Below are 17,715 nucleotides of genomic sequence, written 5' to 3'. Positions count from 1 at the left end.
AAGGAATAAGACAAGAAACAGCCTCCACCTGATCCAGCAGCTACAAGGAGCAATAACCACGACACTAACTCCTTAAATCTGCTCTCATCTGGGAAACTGGGGGGAAGGGGAAAAAATAAAAAGTAAGGTCATAGCTGAGGGTGCCTGATGTCCTCTGCAGTAGGAAGGAACTGGAGTTGGTGGCTTTGTCCTGCCTCGATGGTGAGATTTTGTGAAAACTGAGAATGGGATCATCTTAACTCAAGCATGTTTTTTCACACCCACCTGTAAAGTAAAACTTGGTACATGTGATGGCTCAGCAATCCCAAGGCCAGAGATGGATTTGATACCCTGTGAACTGGTCAGCTATTCAACAAATGCTGGGGGGAGAAAAACCCTGAGACACTACAAACCAGCTCTGAAAGCAGAGCTATCGTAGCCGCATTGCGAGACACCAGATACTTAAAGCAGATGCATAGAGGAGACCATGCCACGAGTCAGTGTGAGTTTGAGCATAGTGTTGCAGACTTTGCTTTCCCTGATCACTTTTAACCTAGTTTGGAGCAAAGGCCAAGATTCCTAGGGTTTCATACTCTTTTTTCATTCCCAGTATTTCATACTCTATTTCAGCTTAGAGAGGTGAGAGGCTGCAGCTTCCTCTCTCATCACAGCACTTCTTTGTTCTTCTTATAAACAAGTTTATGAAAGCATCTCTATTGATATTGGGCCTTAAATAAAAAGGGGAGGGAAATAAACCTTTTATATTTGAGACCCAATGTCCCTTTGTTCTGTTTGAGGTCTAGCTTTTCAAAGCATTTCCTTATATTTGGATAACACAGCATCATACATGGGATTACAGAGATCTGCCAGAGCTCCTCATGTCTTCTCTCCCACCTCTCATATATGACAGCTCAACTCTATTGATGTTCTTGCTGCCTGAGTTTTGGGTCCTAAGGCCCTGTTCACTTAGTTGCAGGCTTGAATTTCCCTGTAGCTCTTTTGGATGAGCTAATGAAGTCAGTGCAGGCATGAGGCATTCTTGATTGACACAACTGAATTTGAAATGGATTTTCATGCTTCAGGGCATAAACCAGCTCCTACCTCATGGGGTTAGAAAGCATATACTCCCATGGACAGGTTAGTCCACAACTGTCCACTGCCCATTTCCTCTGCAGCAGGTCATGTTGGCTGCTGTCTGAGATGGGTGGAAAAGCAGAAGGACTGTGACCTGACCCGATAAGGGTAAATGCATACTTGGTGTGTGCTGAATAGGCTCTGGATGAGGACCAGAGCAGGATTACTTTGCTTTTTTCCAAAGCCATTGTGGAGTTTTGTGAATGCAAAGGCAGTAAGGCCCTCTCTTGTGCTCCACACTGCTATTTAGAGCTGAGAAAAGTGATATCAAAATGACACAGGAGCATTTAGCCTTCAGTTAGCTGTGCTAGAAATCATCCTGCATGATGCAAGCCATGGTCAGGGATTTATAGATTCAGAGGAAAATTTTGTAGAAGCTGTAGAATATAATAGGAATTGTTTCTAGGAAGCCTTAGACCACACGACACTTCTGTAGACTCAAATTCCATACTAGGACTGTAAGCCCTCTATTTTCTAATTGACACGATTCTTCATTAACGTAAGGATGAAGCACACAGCAGGGTTTCTGCTCTCACTTGTAATTAATCCTGGGAAGAGCGAGAAGGACTTTTCTTGCTGCAAGAGTGTTTGGCTCTCTCTGTCCAGGGGATAATTTGCTAAGCTCTCTGGAACAGGTCAAAAATAAGGGTGGGGGAGCAGTCCAGAGTGGATCCTGCATAGAGCTGTGCATTGAACTTCATCTAAGCGAAACCTGCTCATCAGGCACTGCCCAAATCTCTTCTCACTGTCAACACTCTGCCCTCACAGTTTATTGTGGGTCTAATCCAACCAGTTCTCTTCTTACATCAGTTGTTTTGGTTTATATACAGGCAGGTGAAAGGATGGTGCAGGTCCTTCGAAGAGCAGCACAGGAACTTGTCACCTTGTGCCAAGGTCTGATGGTGTCCCCATGGACCAGGATGTAGTGGAGTCATGCTTTGCCCGTTGGTGGTAGGGACAGATGATGTCCTTTTGCTATTCAGATCGTGCCCAGCTGTGAGCAATGCAGGGAAGAGAAGCTCGGCCCCGATGCAGTCCTGTGCCATGAGACTTGCAAAAGCTCCATGGAGTTGGCTTCGGCACACCGCTGGGAGCAGGTGGAAAAGCCATGCATTTGTGGGGGCTGCAGTGTACACACCTCGTGATGAACGTAGAATGGTCTTTCATTTGTTTACTTTTGTCTTTTGAGCTCCACTTTTGCCTTTTGAGCGTAGTTTTTGCTTTAATTGGTGCATCTATTCCCTTGGCCTTGGGTTGTTGCCTTGGAGATGCACGAGAGCCCTTTGGAGAAGTGCTTATTTCAGCAGCAGGTGTGCATAACACTGACCTGGGCAGGCCTCTGTGACTCACCTCATGGTGCAGTGGTTGTAGGTGGCTGCATGAGTCACTGAAAGTGAGGGGATCCCACACTGCCCCATCTCCCCAAGGGCAACATTAATGCCCTCGGCGTGCTTGCTGTTATCATGTACATAGCACACGATGGTTCACTTTCATCTCCCTTCACAGCTGATGCGGGGTGTGAAACAGCATGGTGCTGCAGAGTAGGGTGGCTGAATGTGAAAGGCAGCAGCCCAAATCAGAGGCACTCTGTGGAAATCTGGCTGATTTCTCGTGTGTAGCTTCCCTCACGGAGGACAGTGAGGTTTGTATGGGCAGGAAGAGCTATTTGTGTGTGCAGGCATGTGTGTACTTGTCTGACTGATGGAGAAAAAAAACCTAAATACAGCGGACTAGTGCCCTGGCTGCCTGGTGGGCTGGTGTGAGCGGGAGTTTGTCACTGTCAGGAAGGAGAGGTGGGCTCCTCCGTTCGAGAAGCTATAAGGAGAGAAGTGAAGGGCATTGGTCTGCTGTCTCTAGACAGGAAAAACAGGCTTCAGGAGAGATGAGATGAGACACCAAAGGGACAGGAGTACGGTGTAATACTTTGATATCCAGAAAAGGAGGGGATCTGACAACCAGATGATGGTTTTCAGCAGCGCTGCTGTGTCTCGTGGTAGCTCAGTGCCTGGCAACTTCGATAGTGGTGCAGATCAACTGTAGGAACATCCCATATGGTTTCGAAAGCTGTTCATGCGTTTCCTCCGCCTGCATTATTCTTGATGTCTGTTTGAAATCAGACACATCTCATGAGCAGCAATCAGGTGCCAGGCCCTGCACTGTTCCTACAGTGGGAAGAGGCAGGAGGCATTGCCTGCACCAGCAAAATATGCTGCAAAATCCCTCTAAAGCCACCTTTTCTTCATGGACAAGGACATGCAGGGTGACAGCACATGATGCTGACCCCTGAATAAGCTAAAGGGTGTGTTTCCAAGAGGCCAGCAATCGTCCAGGTGCTTGTCCCCCATATATATGACACACATACACACACACTTGCATATATATGTGTGTGTATGTGCCATTTCTGCAAGTAGCTGGACAATCCCTAAGAAATAAATGCAGGCACAGCTGCAGTCTGGCCTTTCATTGCAAAATGTCACAGTGACAGACACTTGTGTGAGTTTGTGACAGGACAGGAAGGGAGAGTTAAAGGGAAACCACATCTCCTGAGCTATAAAATATCCCCTGGGCAGAGGAACCGCACTTCATAGTGACATCTACAACAATATCTTCAGTGCCAATCTCTCATGAGGAATGCTGTTGCACCGTGCTGACCTGAAGCTCTTTTTGGCCTCAGCAGGGACCACGTTTGCCTCATGAGGCTACTTGTATTTTATAGCTTGGTAGACTCTTTTGAGGGGAACAGCAGTGACTGCCTGCTCTACTGCATTCATTTCCATCATCACTAAGGAGAAAACAGATCAAAACGTATTTCTGAAGTCCTTCCAAGGGGCAGTTCCTCCGAGTTGGCTTTGAACTGGCTGCCTATGAAGCCAGGGAGGAGCACAGGGTGGCCTTTGCTAGCCCTGCTGCTGCAGGATAGAAATCCTAATGCCAGGCATCACCCCACAGCCAGGAGGCAAAACCTTCTGTGCCCCCTCAGTTGCCCTGCCCGGGGTGAGTGGTTCGGGCTGGGGTGGCTGTAGGGGGATGAACCCCACAGCGAGGTCTCATTCGGCAGCGCGGCACCTCAAGGCATGACAGGAATCGGGGTGTCTCCCTTCCCGAGCGGCCGGGCTCCCTGTAACGCCCTCCGCTGTGGTGGCTCTGAGGGACTATCGCCATCGGGGCCTGTGGGGAGAAGAGAGCGGCCGTGGGTCGGAAGCAGCGGCGGCTCTGCCCCTTTCCCCTGCCCTCGCCCCTCAGCACCCCGCCTCCATCTTGGGCCGCCCCTGCGGTGCCGGCGGAGCCCTGCAGGCGGCGCTGTGCGCAGGGCGGCGGCGCCCTCCCGCGCGGGATTGACAGGCCGGGCCGGGGGAGGAGGAGGGGGAGGAGGAGGAGGGAGCGGCAGCGAGAGCCCGTATCGCCCCGCATCCCGCCGCCGCCGCCGCGCAATCCGCCGACATCCGCCGCGCCCCTCGCCCATCGCCCCTCCGCACCCGGCTCCCCAGGCACTCCCGGCTCCCCACCACCACCACAGGTGGGTATCGGGGGCCGGCGGCGGCGGCGGCCGCGGATATTTGGGGCGGTGAGTGGGGCCGGGGAGGGGAAGGAGGAGGAAGGGGAGGGAGAGGGAAGGTGGGACGAGGCAGCCCTAAAATGGAGCCGGAGCCAGCGGCTGCGGCACCCCGCGGCCTCCCGGCGCGGCCCGGTGATGGGGCGGGGGGAAGCGGCGGTACGGCCGGGCCGAGTCCCCCGGGCCGGGGGTCTGGCGGTGGGGGGGCTGTGGGGATGCCCCCCCCTCCGTCCTCGGGGTGTCGCAGCCGCCTGTGTTTATTGTGCGACCCCCCCCCCGCGGGGATGGCGGCGCCGGGGGGCAGCCGCGGGGCCTGCCCCGGCCGCAGCCCCGGTGAGGGCCGCAGTGAGGCCCGGGAAGGCTGCTGGGCCCGTTGTCCGGGCTCCTGCACCCGGGGCGGGTGTCGGTGTGTGCGGCGGGGCCGGGGCCACCCCCGGGGGTGCAGCCCCGGGTTGGGGGTGAAGGGGAGGTGGGGTTGGGGGGGGTCCCAGCTGCAAAGGCGGGTTGTTTTTCTTCATCGTCTGGAGTGGTGACACAAAGATATTTTTGTCGCGCCGTGTGTGTGTGTGTCTCAGCAAAACAAGGGGGGGTGGCATCCAGAAGGCTCGGTCGGTTTGTTATTGTGCGGGAGCCTACAAAAGGGTTGCTGAGGCCGAAAGCTGAAATGCGGCGTGGGGCGGGGGGCAGCCGATGGAGAGCGGGGATGGAGTTTGTGAGCGCTGGTGCTGAGCGAGCTCCGTAGGTAGGGCTGAAAAGATGGGGTTTTTCTGGTGTAAGACGGAGTTTTTCATCTCTGTGTGGGAACAGATGTGCTGCAAGCTGGGGAAACCCTAATGCGGGTCCTGGGACACATGTGCATCTTCACCCGGGGGGGTGTTTTGTTTAGTGGTGTTGGTTGTGAATGAGGAGGGGTTTTTCGTTAAACAGGTGGTTACAAAACTCCCCTGATCCCCAAATTCAAAGCTGGCAAAAGGGGGTTGAATGAGCTGGGAGTTGTGAGTTTTGTTAGGAAAGTTGTTTTGTTTCTCTCTTTTGAACCTGCAAAGGGCGAGATACTCTTTTAAGTATCAGCTCATCAGATATTTGTATGTTGATGTATTGGTGTTTGGGGTGATAACATACAATAAACATAAATGTTTAGGAGTTTAGTAATTGTGTTTCTTTCTAGGAACTGGTATTAAGTATAAGCACAGTGTCTGCATCATCAGCTGTAGTCTGCTTAGGGGAAGGCATCCTGCCCCTTCCAGGACCAAATCAAGGGTTATAGTGGAAGGTTTGTGTTAAGCCTTGTCTTGCAGATGCACATGAGGCCTCTGCTGGAATGGGCCCTTTCATGATGGATAAGTAGCTGGTCTCTGCCTTGGAGAGTCCAGATTTGTGGAATGGGCTCCTGAGGAGTAGATTTCTCAAGATATAAACTGGCAAGGATGTTACTTTTGGACCTGCCTTTTCCACGTGCATTGGGCTATTTAGACTCCAGTGTCCTAAAACCTAGTGCTGTAGGCCAGGGCCTGGGAAGTCAAGTCACCTGGAAGAGAGAGGGAGGCTGGGACCATATTCTGAAAGTAGAATTTAAAGAGAGGATGGAAAATGATGGGTTTGGGTTAATTTCTGACTGAAAAGTTGAAATAGCTACCTGCATTTTTCACTCCAAATGAAGTGTTGTAAATGGGCCTGGGTTTTATCCAGAGCACATCTGGGATCCCTGAGATCTTTGTGGGTTTATCATGGGCGATGCTACTTCATTCAGGACTGTGTCTTAAGAGGTTCCTGCTAGGCAGCAGAGTCTATTTTTGGGCTTTGATAAACAAGACCTCTCCCATATAACCTCTCTGAAAGGATCTACTCTTTTTACAGATCAAAAGTCCAGATTAAAAATCATACCCAGACAAATCACAAATTCTGTTTGAGATTGCAGGTGGAGGTTGGTTTGGGTTTTATTAAAGATGTCACACATTTTAGGATGCTTCTAGCAGTCTTCACTGATAAGCAAATATAGTTCTCCATGGCATGAGCAGATACCTTTCCTTTAAAAAAAAAAAAAGTAATAAACCACGAGTTTTATATAGATTTCCCAAGTTGTCATTATATAATGTCTTGGTGACTTGTTCCTTCTAAATACTGAGAATTTTAATTCGCTCTACATGTGCATTTTTGGATGAACTGTGGGCTTTTTTTTTCTCTTTCTGTGAGTGCATGAGAGCTTAAAAGTGAAACTCAGCCAACTGGCTGAAGCTGGAAAAGTAAGTAAATAGTCCATATGAATGCTGGAAAGGAGATGCAGGGTTTAAAAGTCTTTTAGTTTTAATAAATGTGAGTAATGCTCCTAAGGAATTTTGATTAAAATGATTTAACTTCATGGCCACATTTCAGTAAAGCCTTTTATTAAAGCTTTGTGTAAAACCATACTTCAAAGGCCAATTTACTTGAACAACCTCCTCTTGAAAGCAGGGGTGGCATTAGAGTCCCTGTTTGGCTTAGGCCTGACGCAGCGTGCCTCGGCATCCGAGGGATGGCATAAAGACAGACAGCCCTCAGCCCGCGTGTGTGTGGCACTGATGCTTCTGCGTAGCACCAGATTCCTGTACTGCATCCTCCTCCTCCTGCAGGGTATCCCATCTGAGGTGTAACTGGGAAAAAAGCAGGACCATGGTTTTGGCATGACTGGTAGCGCCTCCAGTACAGAGCCTGTTAGATTATCCATTACAGAATTACCTGCCTATTTAAGATTCAGAAGTGTTGGTTGCTCAAGGCCTTCATTGTGCTTACCTGAGCAATTGAAAGTATTTAAGGGTGAGCTTGGATAACTTTTAAGTGCTGTGGTGTTGAAAATAATAGCAAGCCATTTTAGTTTTTCTTTTATGATGATAACCTGTGCAAAGAGATTTTGCTCTAGTGGTATTTCCACTTGTAATGGGGTGTTTTCTTGCAGGAATAGAAGCAGTATGAACAGGAAAAACTTACTGAATACAGCATGGTAACTTCAGGGAGGGAGGAAGAGGGTTTATTCCAAGGGTTGGACCTCTCTGGACATCCCTGCTCCTCTTTCCTAGATTCCCCATTTATTCTGCAACTTGGCAATGAGTGTGTTGTCTCAGTGTGAGGCCTTGCTTGCTCTTCAGCTAATCATGCCTTGTAAGTGGGTTTTGTTTTTCGTGTGGCACTGACTCATTCTCCTAATAGGTCGATAATTTCACAGCTCCTTATCACTAATTTGTCATTGGGAACAGAAGAAATACAACTGTGAATCTGTCAGGTATCAGACAATGAGGTGAAAACACAGTGATCAGGTAAGGATTGGGGAGGAGCAGCTCTCTCCTTTGTAGAATATCTTTTTCTAACTCTCAAAGTGACTTTGTTACAAGAATCATGACAGTGTTGTCCTGGAAAGCACCTTCTGAAGGGGCTTTTGCAGATAGATATGTGCAAAACCCATGTGGTTTGGTTAAAGGGTTGTTCTTTCCCAAAGGAAGAGAAAATGGAGCTAAAGCAGGAGATTGTATTCTGACGTGAAGCCTCACTAAATGTAGCTTGGGCTCATTTTTAGTGAGTAACTTCTAATATTCATAATGTTGTCTGCATGCACATGTGCTTCCTGCATGGAAGTAACTGAGAAGTTGGAGCTTATGAGCTGTCTATTTTGGAGTAAAGCTGCTCAGATATGTACAGCTGTAAATCCTCATCTCTCTTTGGCTGGGAGCATTGGGACTGTAATCGAAATGGATTGGAGGCTGGTCTAGTAGCCCTGGCTTGCTCTGAATTTACCTGTGGCATTGGTTGCTTGTGAAGCTGCTTGACTTGCAAGTACTGTGGGGTCTGTGAGGACAGAAGGTGGTTTTGAGGTTTTAAAAGGTGTATGTGCAGTTCTGCAGGGGGCCATTGTACTTACAGCCAAAATACAGTGTCTGTGTTTGGGTTCTGAGCACTTAATTTTTCAGGAAGGTGCTGGTAGACTGGAAGGAACAAGAGAGCTCACTGTTACAAGTTTAAGAGACTACAGGTATTATTTTGTGGAGGACTGACGAAAACAACCATACCTTGAATGAAAGGGAAGAGGTAATGACCAGGTTTGAAACATGAAAGAGTGAAAGAGGAGGCGAAGGTGAGCCAGGCCTAAGTGCAAAGAAATACAGGTTAAATACCAGGAGGAAAGCAAGGACTTGCTAACAGCACCCTAGACTCTGGCCAAGAGGGCTACTCTGTTGGACTCTAGTACTTCAGATGTCCATAGGGCTTCAGTTAGTTGTTGGGAGCATCCTTAATAGCCTTTGGATTTCAGGTGTGTAGCCCTTAAGGGAAGTAAACCATATAGCATTTGCAGAGTTAGCACCCTGATGGAAGAGAGTTGGTGGAGGAATCCTTCCTGGGTAGCCATTGAGACATTTTAGATGGGAATTGTAGTGGTGGTGCTGCAAGGAATGTGTAGAGACAAGTTTGAAGAGCTTGCACTGGGACTTTGCCTCCTCCCCTTTGTGTGGGAATATAGTGATTTTTTTGGAAGAGATCTGCTGTGGGGTAGGTTCTTCAGCTCTTCCTACCTGTATGTGGGCTGGGAGCCCGTACAAAAGCATTGAGTGCTCTTCTTGTTCAGAGTTTGGAGTGGGTTGCGAAGCAGGCAGGGGGAGTAGGGACATGCTTGAGAAGCACTTCTTCATCGCTGGAATAGTATGAAGTATGGTTTTTATCTTTTACTGAAATAACCAAAGAATCAAGCTCCCACCTAGCAATTGAAACTTCACAAATCGTCACTTAGGAGCAGGTTCACAAGATCTGAGTGTTACAACAGTGTCAGTGTTCTGTGCCTGAGCAAAATGTTGCCTTCAGTGATGCCTGTGGTCCTTTGCAATGAAGGCAGTGTATGGAGTGGTTTATTTAAGAGGTGTTCGCAGCATTCCCCATGCCAGCATGCAGACCTGCTCCTCCAGAGCTCCTCTGGAACAGGGCTTCATGCTGCTGCTGGCTGCACAGCGTTAGGAAGGCAGTGTGATTCAGAGGGTGCTTTCCAGCCCCAGAAAGGGGGAGATGAAGGGTCTTTTTCGAGCTGTAGCACTCAGCATAGCTTCAGAGTTCTGTGGTGTCATTTTCCTATCTGGAGGATAGAAGCGATGACGCTTACACACCTTGTCAGTTATGCATTGCAAATATCTATGTAAATTAAAGCATCTGTGAAACGTTTTTACTTCCTGTCTGGCTTGGCATAGTCCAGATGCCCCGTGCATAGTCTGAATTGCTTAACTCTCCAGAAAAGCTAAAGCTACCTAAAGCTCCTTCCTCCAGAGTACTGAATCACACTGCGTGTAACGTGTTTTCTTACCACTTTGTAGCTGTGTCAGATTGCTGTTAGCATCCTTGGCAGTCATTTGTAGTGCAAATGGCTCCTATGAATCGGCTTCCTGTAAGAAGAATTGCTGTGCAATGCTGCATTGCCCTAGTGTCAGTAAAATTGGGGAACCTGGAGGAATAGTTCCTTGGAAGCTTCAGCATCTGCAGTGGTTATGAACTGCAGGCTGCTCTGAACTGCTTGTGATCTTATTAATGGTTTGAACTGGCTGCATCAGTCTTGATGGCTGTGGGAAATCAAAACAATCTAATAGAGAAATCTATTCAGCTCTTGCCAGGGCAGCTTTGTACCCTGCGGTGCTGGTACTGGCCCTTCTGGATGTAAAGGTGTCTGCCAGAGGAGCTCCCATCGGTGCCTCTGGGAGGAACAGGGCTTGAGGGATCTGCTCAGCAGGGATGTACAGGAACCTCTGCCTTGTGTGTGCAGTGAGGGATTGGTGCTTACTTCCTGCTGGTTAATATAATTGGGTTTTATCTCTGGTCTTCATAAAGATAACCTTTTGGGCATAACCTGAGTGGGAGCTGAGGCCCTGAAGTTAACAGACAGCCTGAGAGTGTGGAGAGGTGCAACCAAAGCTCAGATCTGGTAGTGAGGCTCATCAGCACAAGGTAAACATCCACCTCCCCATTCCAGTGTGATCCTTCCTGAGACTGCAGAGAAAACAGAGCTGTTTACTCAACAGCTGATGGCATTTCTGTAGAAAGAGCTGTATCTGTTCCTGAAAAAACAACTGTTAACCCTAAGGACTGCCAGCTTTGCTCTGATTTCATCTCTTGGAGCCGTGACATCTCTGATTTTTCTCTCTTCTTGTTTGCTTTAAAACCTGCGTTTGTTGCTGAGCTTGGGAGCAGGTGAAGGATTTGTGAGATGTTTGTAATTTCACTGGAAGAATTTCTCTGGTCACTCCTCAGAATGCATTTCTTCCCTGGCAGCAGTTGATCACAGTCCTTCCACTTGTCCTTGCCCTGCCTGTGTAGAGCTCTCTGAGGTGAGATACATCTAAGGATTCCAAGAGGCTCTTGCGTTCTGGAGCTGGCAGCAGAGGTGTTTCACTGGTGCTGCTCTTGCTGTATCTCCCCTGAGTTATGTGGGTATCATCACTGTGATGATTTTTAAAATTCTATGTGGCACAAGTGTCAGGACTAAGAGAATTTAACAACCTTGAAATGCAGTGCCAGGGGACAGTCTCTTCCACTTGGAAGGGGTTGTTCTAGACATGGCAGATGCTGCTGCAGTGCTTTCCCTCCTCATTTGAGTCTTCTTAACAGCTTACTTTGTGATCAAGAGCTGTGGGGTCTTGGCAGTACAGGTTTAGGTGGCTGAGGCAGAAACCTGAGCTCTGGGATATTTAACACTGCCTACAGTCTTAGCTGTGCATACTGTTTCCCTGCCTTGCTTACCCAGCCTGTAAAATAGGACTGATAGTACCAGCTCTGTTATCCATCAGCAGGTCCCTACCAGCTACTCACAGTCTGTTGTTGTTGCTCAGATACCTAAATGCCCAGTTTATCTTACAGTTCAGCTGAATGTTGCCAGGAGCTTTCTGAACAGGTTTCGCCAACAGAGCATTGTGCCAGGGGTTTCTTTTGTATTTGGATTTAAATTGCTTGTTCTTGATCAGCCACTTTGCTTTGGCGTTGAGGGAACAGGATGTTGCATCTGTGTGTTCTCCCTGGATGTTCACATCTCAGAGGAGCCTGAGCAGGGTGGAGTTGGAAGGTAGAATCACTCTGGAGGCTGTAGGTAGTGTGCTTCAGCTCTGGGCCTTGGTTGTGGAGGAGCCAGAGTGTAAGTACAACTCGAAGGGTAAAGATTTGCATTTGAATATGAGTCCGCCTTTGGGCAGGCAGCTCGTGGATATCACTAGGTTGCTTTCCTTTCCTTTTGTGCTGCCCAAATCCCTTTTGGGTCTGGATTTGTAGAGGCTACAGGTGGTTGTCACTGAGCTGAGCTGCTCTGTCTTCTGTGAGGTTTGCCTCTGAAATGTAAAACAGCAGAGAAATATGCTCCTCTATTTCTATTGTGTCTTGCTGCAGAAGTGCCTACAGGAGCTCACGGCTTTTGAGCCTGGAGAGATTTATGGAGAGGTGCATCAGAGTCAGTTTGTGCTGGGTCTTGTCCCATTAAAAACATTTATGGCCTGGATGAGAGGGCAACGAGTGTGATGTTGGTAGTTGGTTCTTCCAGGTTGCTCCATGTGAGATACCTTGCTGCCTCCCTGCAGTAATCACTTCTTGATTTGGAGGGGTATGAAAGCCCTGTAGTGCTTCCTCTGGGGTTGGAGATACAATTACTCCTTCCTTACAAGCTGGCACAAACAGGTCAGTTCCTTTTTCATGGCCTGATGGGGCAGGTGGGCAGAAAACTGGCTCTGTTTTCTCTGGAGGGCTGTTGTAGACAAATGCTCCTTTCAAGGAAAGAATTAACTGCACACCTTGGGCTTGCTGCTGCTTGAAAAGGAGAGGGAGTTTTATGAGCACAGCATCTCGCAAGCGCTTTGTGGGCTGTGGACCAGCTTTCTGACTGAATTTTTTTCTTGCTCTGTGCCATAGTCTTGCATCCTCAGGATGAAGTATTCCTTATCCCTGTCTGCATCCTCAATTACTGGAGGTCAGGGCTCTTTTCCAGCGTGTGGCATTGTCTGTCCAGCCCTTGCAGAAAGAACCACAGAACTCGTTAATGTTTTTGTGTAAATACAGTTGAGCTCTTTTCCAGACTCCAGTCTGCTTTATCTGTTTTACAGTCAGTTACAAATCCACCCTTTCTGGCTGCCTTTGCCTTCCTAGCACTGGGAAAGTTGTTGCGCAGAGATATGAAGCTTCTGTATTTTACAGGCCAAACCTGAGATTATGCAGATCTGTTTCCCCTGCAACTGTGCAGTGGCTCAGAAACAGGAGTTGTGATTCCCAGCCTGATGGTACATTTATAAGAGGGGACAGCAGGTGAGCTTGGTGAAGACAGAGCTGAGAAAACCAGGTCAGGTCATATTACAGGACATGCCCTTTCTGCCCACTCTGTCATGTTTTATCTCATGCCTGTAGAGCTCCAAGCTGCAGAGTTAATGATAGATGTGCTGTCCAGAAGGCTTCATGGTCCTGCTGCATGTCTCAAATCCAGGATGGTTTGGCTTAGAGAGGCCAGCGGGCAGGTTTGGCAGACAGCCTCCAACAGTATTACTCAGCTAACAGCATACCTCTGCAATATATCATTAGAGATGTGATCCTGGTCTCCTATTCCCTGTTTTTACAAGGAGGCAAGTTGCAGAGAGAAGCTGGAGTTGTGCAGAATTAAAAGAACTGGTACTGCCAAGTACACCTATTCAGCTAAGCAAGGAGGGTCTCCCCTGGTGAATCAGGAGCTTGGCTGTGGCGTGTCTGTCTTTTCTCTGCACTGCAGACTGCTGACTTGCTTCTCCCTGTCTGTCAGGATTAGGTGCCACGTTCAGGATCTCGACAGGCCCTTTTTCAGGTGTACCAACAAATCTTGGCATCTCCTTCTGGAAACAATGCAATAGAATGACAGGAAGTGGTTTCTTGTGGCCTAGACTCTTGCTGCCTGAACCCTCTGCCTGCTGCACAGCTCTTCTGCATTGATCCTGTTGGCTTTGTACTTGGATGCTGATGTTCTCCTGTTGCTCCCCTCCTTACTAAACAGTCTTTTCTAGGAACTGAACACTTACCTGGTCTCTTCCCCACTAGACTGGTGGTATCTGCCTGGCCCAAACAGGGCTTCTACAGGATAAAAGTGCATTTGGCACCAGGCCCCTAGGGCAGCTGGTCACACTGTTTCACCAAAGCTCTTCCAAGGGCAGCCACTGGTGTCTTTAATTGCTGAGGCAGGTGACTGTTTCACAGATAGGTGATTCTGGGTGGGACACGTTCCAGGAGAAGTAGTGGTTATCTCCCTCCTCACAGATAAATGTTTAGCTATGAAAAGAACCAGCAAAATTGACCAGGTGTATTTTTAAAGAAGAGTCACCATCCATAATCTTCTGTAAAACTGTATTATGTTTTTTAAAAGGTTTAACGTTACCAGTAACGTTAGAGAACACAGAAGATTTCAGTTTAATGTCAATTTCAAACACTTCTCTGAAAGTCCAGTTCAGCTTCTGCAACCTTTTCTGAACAATTTGTGTGAAATTTCAGGTCAAAAGTCTTCGTGCTTCTGGAGAAACGCCTTTAACTGTGAATCTCCATCCTTATGTGTTGGTTTGTGTTTGTGACTGCTGCTGTGAGTGAAGGGGTGAAGGTCTGCAGTAGTCTTGCGTCCTTTCCCTGACTGATTGTGCTCAGTGTAGAGCCCAGTGTGAGTAGCTGAAGCGATTCCCTCTAGTGTGTGTGTGTTACCTTTCCTACCTCTGTTTGCCCTGCTTAATTAAGGCTGGCTACCTTCCAGGTATTCAAGCTCCATCGAAGTCTTGTGAATAAAACAGCAGCCCAGCCTACTTCATACATAGATTTACAAAGAGCTTTGCAGACAATCCTGTTTGTCAGGAGTCTCTCCCTTTGGCTCTATTTTCAGCTTGGGGGTTTCCAGTTGTTACCAGAGCCAGTAACTCAAGGTTTTCACATGGCTCTTTTTGCAGGATGGGCTCCCCGTGCTCAGTAGATCCCTGCTGTAGCTCCAAGGCTTGCGTGCTCTGGCACCTAAAATGATCTCTGGATTAGAACGTACCCTTTTAAAAGGCAATTAGGGTCAATACCCAAACATCAAATCCAGGGCAACATGATGTGGACATGAAGACTTGTGGGTAGCGGAGCTCTCTGTCCAGGAATTGATTCTGGTGCAGTTATTTGTACCCTGGAGTCTCTAATGTAACTGGTCACACTGCAGTATTTTGTGATTCCTCTGAGACACTCTGTATTTTGCTCGCTGGTGTTGTCCCTGGATGTTACAGGAGGCATTGCTGGTCCTGACAATGGGAAGAGCTAAGGTCCATGCTAAAACTGATAGCAAGCCTTCCCCCAAAGAGCTCAGTAAACTCAGAAGAAACCTTACAGGAATGCTGGTGATGGATTTTGCTGATTTCTCTGTAACAGGGGATAATGCTTTCTTCAGGGTCAGCTCTCAGACACAGTGACCCTGAGCACAGGTCAGAAGCCTTGCCGAGGCTGTCAGTTGTCAGCATTGGCACGTGCCTTCTTGTTCTAGCTTTACTAATAATAAGCGTGCAGGCTGGCAGGTCATTTCTTAATGAACTTGATGTTATCAGAAATGGCTTCACTCTGGAAGGCCTTGATCCCTGCCTGGATTCCCTGCTTGACTATGTGGTGGGAAAATAGCCCAGTGTTGTGACAGGCTTGGCCAGTAACACCCGTGGATAGCTCGGATCTGCTGTCAGGAGGGACAGGCAGCAGCAAGGTCCTGCCTTCAGGATGGCTGCAGCCGGGCTCAGCATCGCTGCAGCCTCTTTGCACAGTGACCCCGTGGAAATTGCCTCACCTCTCTATGGACTCATTTTCCCCTTTGGAGCGCACACATAACGCACAAACAAAGCTATTTCACCTTTTCAGTTTCAAAGCATTGGAGGAGTTCAAAGTAAATTTCACTTATCCAGACAGCAGTTGTGGCTGTCCCAGAAGGCTTGACAGGGGGCTTTATCCTGACATGTCCTCGGCTCCTCTACTCTGAAGTGGTTGTTTATTTCTCCTGTATCCTTTTAATGATATAAGATGTAATCAAGAGGCAGCTGAGACCCGGTTACATAAGTGGTTGTCAGGGTTTCTCTTTGGCAGCATTCTGCTCCATGCTGTTTGCATGCTGACTTTCAGGAACTTGAGGATTTTCTATTAACCGACTAACTCCTGAACCTGATGTGGTAGCTCCTTTCATTTTGCCTAATGTCACCTCATTTTGTCTGGTTTGGGTTTTCTAAACCTCACAGTGGATTTTGTTGCTTGGGATTGTGCGAGGCAGGTACAGGACTGACATGGTCTGCATAGACCCTGAGCCAGGCTCCCTCTGCAAGGCTCGGTGTACCTGTAGGAGCTGGTGGCTGTGCTCCTGCCAGCGCAGCTGCAGGCTGGCACGCAGCACCCACTGCTACTCGCTCTGATCCGGGGCTCCCCACAGCTCTGCCAGCTCAAACAGGTCATTGTTCTCAGCCCAGCCTTTGCTTTCCTGCCAAGTCCATGCTAATCAGTGGGTTTTTCTCCTTTTCTCTTTTATGTCTGTCCTACTAATAACATACAGTGGAAATGGGCAAGTGTGGGAGGAGCTGTTGTTTTCTTTGGCACACGGTGACCATCTGAGCAAAGAGTGAACCAGATTGGAGCCAAGATCTGTTTGTTACTCTGCAGGAAAAGGTGCCTGAAGAACGCTGGCCAGCCCCGGTGCCTCTGCAAGCCTTTGTGCTGCAGCCCTGTGTGGGGGTCCAGCAAAGGTGGCTGTGAGAGGCTTCTTGTGGAGCCTGGTGTTTTTCCCCAAGCATCTAGTGGATGCTGTTGTTGAGTGGCAGAAAGTGCTTTTCCTCCCCTATCCTTGACCACGCTGCTTGCTGTAGCACACGGAGTCCACGGCTTCTTGCTTCTGCCAGGCCTGATATAAATCCTGCAATGCAAGAATGAACACCACATGGTGCCAGGTTTATTGGTCAGAAACTTGCCCCCTGGCAGCAGCCTTTAGATAAGCTTTATTCAGCTACTTCCAGATAGCAGCTCATTCTCAAAACTGGCTGTATCCAACATGTTTGTACGTAATGTGTGATGGGCTAATCCTCTTACCTGGAAATCACTTTTGAGAAGGCATTGCTGGTGGAAGTTGTAGCCTGTGGTCAAATACAGTTTCTTTCAGAGAGTGATTCTGACTGCATTTAAAACGTGCTTTCAGCTGGATGAGTTTTAGAAAGGGTGAAGGGTGGGAAGGTCTGATATATATATTGATATATATGTATAATTGTGTTACTCCAGCAGAAGTTGCAGCCTTAAGATGGGATCTAGCAGATGGTCTCTGATCTAACATAATAAAACTGCCAGCAGTCCTAGGCTTGAAGTGGAGGCTTTGCAACAAGAAATCTGGAAATCTAAATTACGTGTGAAAAGGTTAGATTGAGCCTCTAGATTTGAGAAAATTGAGAACAGCGAATTATGTTGGAGAAAAATGAAAGAAAGGTCCATTGAGAGTAAGCAAAGTTTATTTTCTGACATAAAAGCTGACCTAGGGGAGTATGTGTTCCCCATGTTTCAGCTTTGTCTTAGGCTCTAAGAGCCAAAGTTGAAAGTAAAGACGCTGACAGCATGAAGGGTGTTAATCACAGCATGTTGTGCCAGCAAAAAGATCAGAGTGAAAAATTAACAAACCACATCTATTGTGAAAAGTGTATTTATAGCTAAAAAAGGTGTTGAAGGTGCCAGCAACAGAGATGTAATCTCTTTTTTATCAAGTGTTTTCAGGACTCGTAGTAGATCTGCTGAACCCACAGGTTCAAGAGCCTGAACCTGTTTAATTTGAGCAGGGCTTTTGGACTCCTTCACTCCATCTCATGGCCAGCAGATGGGAAAAGGGAATTTGAAGACATAATTCTGTTGCCTTCAGGTGGTGCTTCCAAAGCATTAATTGCTGGTATGAGTCATAAACTATGGCCAGTGTGGAACCATAATCCTGAACATTACAGACCTGGCTACCAGTGCTTCACTAGGAAACCCAGTGATAAATCCTAGTGTGGTGTAAGATCCGGTGCTTTTCTGTCACTTGTGTTTAGGAATCCATG

General features: G+C 48.0%; 1 protein-coding gene across 16 annotated transcripts in view; it reads left to right on the top strand.

Annotated features, from left to right (window-relative positions):
- The first annotated feature begins 4,400 nt into the window (after nucleotides 1-4,400).
- PRRC2B (proline rich coiled-coil 2B) overlaps nucleotides 4,401-17,715 on the top strand; it is a 48,806-nt gene continuing 35,491 nt past the window's right edge. For 8 of the 16 annotated variants that reach the window (XR_003994474.1, XR_003994473.1, XR_003994472.1 and 5 more), the window contains exon 1: nucleotides 4,401-4,630. The gene's annotated coding sequence lies outside the window, so the exon portion shown is untranslated. Of the gene's footprint in view, nucleotides 4,679-4,722; nucleotides 4,826-4,963; nucleotides 6,910-7,598; nucleotides 7,644-7,830; nucleotides 7,957-17,715 lie in introns of those variants that run through there. The other 8 variants (XM_030506973.1, XM_030506975.1, XM_030506974.2 and 5 more) reach the window with 8 other exon arrangements.

The sequence above is a fragment of the Strigops habroptila genome, chromosome 15, assembly GCF_004027225.2.
Source record: "Strigops habroptila isolate Jane chromosome 15, bStrHab1.2.pri, whole genome shotgun sequence".
In the NCBI taxonomy this organism is placed as follows: Eukaryota; Metazoa; Chordata; class Aves; order Psittaciformes; family Psittacidae; genus Strigops; species Strigops habroptila.
The sequence above is the reverse complement of the archived record's forward strand: the minus strand, read 5'-3'. Positions and strand labels throughout refer to the sequence as shown.